We start from the raw sequence: 3166 nt of genomic DNA, 5'->3' as shown, positions 1-3166 counted from the left end.
AAAGCAGAAGTTTTAGGAAGAGCCTTACCTATAATAATAGTAACCAGGAAGGAAGACTTAGCTAGAAACGGATTACTCGGGGTTCGCGCTAGGTAGCGTGTTCCTATAGGAAGACGAATAAGAATATAGGTACGTCGTCGTATACTACTTATATCGTCTTAACTCCGCCGAGTATAACTACCCGATTCACGATAAGGTGATACTAGCTATTATAGACTACTTATAGGTTTAGAAAGCCGAGCTTATAGGCAGCGGCCGGTTCTAGATTTACTCCGATTATAAAGCGCTCGAATACTTTATAACTAAGAGAGCCCTAACTAAGCGCTAGAGTCGCTAGGTAGCTAAGCTCGCCTAATATAACTTCGCGTTAAAGTATAAGCGGGGGGGCCGATAATATTATAGCTAACGCGCTCTTACGTCGGGAGCAGGATATACCTAAGGATTCTTCCGATATCCGAGAGTAAAGGAGGTATATCCAGATAATCCCCGATATAGCTATCTCCCCCCGAGTATACCTAGTAAGGGTAACGTTACCGGAGCTAACTATAGTCTTCAAAGTAGACCCTAACCTATAGCGACTATAGGATGAAGCTAGGGCCGCCGATAAGCGTTATTAAGGTGCCTTTACCGTAGTAGTAGCGGGAGAACGGAGTTTTCCCCCCAAGCTAGAGCTTAAAATACAGATCGCTAAGTATAGAATCGACTAAGGATAGCTAATATTTCGCGACCGCCTATAGGTACTAGGGGACGGCGAAGACGGGGTTAGCCACCCGCTATAAGGCCGTCTTATATAAGCGATCCACGACTTAGTAATCGGCGGACACCTAGACAGGGATAATACTATTACCCTAGTCGCCCGCTAGTTCTTTTAGCCCGGTATAAATCAAGATATTAGAAGATTCGTGCGGAATTACGATACGTGCTAAGCCAGCTATATATAAAGGGGTACGAAGAGGGGATTACTACGCCCGCTCCCTATACTAGAGCGAATCTTCTACGATATCGCGATAGACTTTATAACGGACCTACTATCCACCCGTAAGGGGAAGTATAGATACTTATAGGTGATTACCGACCGACTCTCGAAATCGATAACGCTAGAAGCGATAGATACTATAGATACCGAAGCCTACGCTAAACGGTTTTTACTCTGCTATTATAGGTTCTACGGAATACCGAAGTCTATCGTTAGCGATAAAGGGTCGAACTAGACTAGCCGCTTTTAGCGATACTTCTATAAACTCACGGGTATTAAATAGCGACTAAGCACTATATACTACCCTTAAACGGACGGAGGCCCCGAATATATTAACTAGGAAATCTAAGTCTACTTACGGGCGTATACCTATTACGCCTAAGATAATTAGAATACACTACTACCGGTAGCGTAGCTAGCCTTAAATAACCGGGTAAACTCGATAATCTAAATAAGCCCGTTCTTCCTATAACACGGGTACTATACGAACCCCCTCTAAGTTAATAAGACTACGCCGACCGATAAGCGCGAGGCTTCTGCGTAGGACTTATTAAGTCGTCTTAAAGAAGCTACCTAGTTCGCCTAAGCCGTAATAGCCGCTATATAACTACGCTAAAAGGAGTTAGTAAACCGTCGGCGCTACCCTACTAAGAGGTTCGAAAAGGGGGACCTCGTATAGTTAGATATCGGTAACTACTCCTCGCCACGGCCCTCGAAGAAACTTACCTAGCTTTACTATAAGTATAAAATCACGAAGGTTATTAACCCCTACGTCGTAGAACTAGATATCCCCTCGTAGATCTATAACTATTTCCACGTGGATCTCCTACGGCGAGCTGACCATGACCCCCTACCGGGGTAAGCGATAATAGACCCCTAGCCACTATTAATCCGTGAAGGGCTAGATAGGGAGGAAGAGTAGGTGGTAGAGGAAGTCCTCTACGCCCATACCCGAAGGCGAGGTCGTAGTAAAGTTCGCGAGGTGTTAGTACGATAGAAGGGCTACGTAGAACTGATATAGGAACCGCTTAAGAGTATACGTGAGATATAAGCGCTTAACGAATTCGAGAAAAAGCACGGCCTAGTATAGTTAAATAATAGGCCCTTATAATAGTACACGAAGGAGATATAGGCGCGAAAGAAGGCCGATACGGCGGCGAGGAGGATAAGAACCGAGAGCAAAGTCGTATTAGGGGTATACCCCCGTACTACTTAACTTATAAGTAAAGAACTAAGTAAAATCCTAAAAACTACCGAAATAACCTAAACGATATAAACGGCCTACTCCTCCACAATCTTACCCTCCTTTAACTCCTCCTCTTATAAGGCCACGCTATCCTCGGCGGCACCTACCTACGACTCCTTTTAGGGAGGAGCCGAGGCGAGCGTAACCTCGGGAGTAGCCCCCGGATTATTATTAGCGGCGAAGGGAGTCACGGCCACGTAATGCTTATATGCTCGGCGGACGGAGTAAAAAAGGTTATAAACCTCTTACAATATTATAGTGATATCGTTATTCTTATCCTTTAGTTTTTACGATATATCCTTAAGCGTCTTATCTATACTACGTATAGAAGTAGCGATATCGTTAAGGGCTCGCACTATACTTACCTAGAACTTAGTAGTGGCGGACGGGGTAATAGGCGGCGGGGCGATAGCGGTAGGCGGCGTGGTGGTGGGAGCGGGAGCGGCGACGGGGGGGGCGGCGACGGCAGGAGTAGGGGATTACGACGGACTAGCGATATTCTTACCCGACTTAGCTAGGCTAAGGGCGACCTAAATACTACTGTAGGTATCTTAGAACTAGCGGCGATTCTATATAGAAGAGTTAGTATAAGGCCCCTAAGCGAAGAGCAGGTATAAACTTATATCCTTATTATTAGTATCCTCGTTTATAGCACGAGCGGTATTCTATAGGGTATTAGCGGCGTCGTAGGCGGCGGACGGGAGCTATATCGCTTATTAGTCACGGTTACCCTATATAGAACCGGTATACTTACCTTAGAATATTTATAAGTGCGGCACGAGCACCCGTAATATTTAGTATCCGCGCGAGTAGCGCCGGGGCCCGACTAGTAATAACACTTAATGGTATACTCTTATTTACACTACCGGGTGGCGTACTAGGCGTAAGGGGCGAGGCGGCAGGGTCTAGAGGGGTTCTTAGGCGCGCGGCGCTTCGTCGGGGGG

The sequence above is a fragment of the Sodiomyces alkalinus genome (assembly GCF_003711515.1).
Source record: "Sodiomyces alkalinus F11 unplaced genomic scaffold SODALscaffold_9, whole genome shotgun sequence".
Taxonomy (NCBI): Eukaryota; Fungi; Ascomycota; class Sordariomycetes; order Glomerellales; family Plectosphaerellaceae; genus Sodiomyces; species Sodiomyces alkalinus.
Note: the sequence above shows the minus strand (reverse complement) of the source record.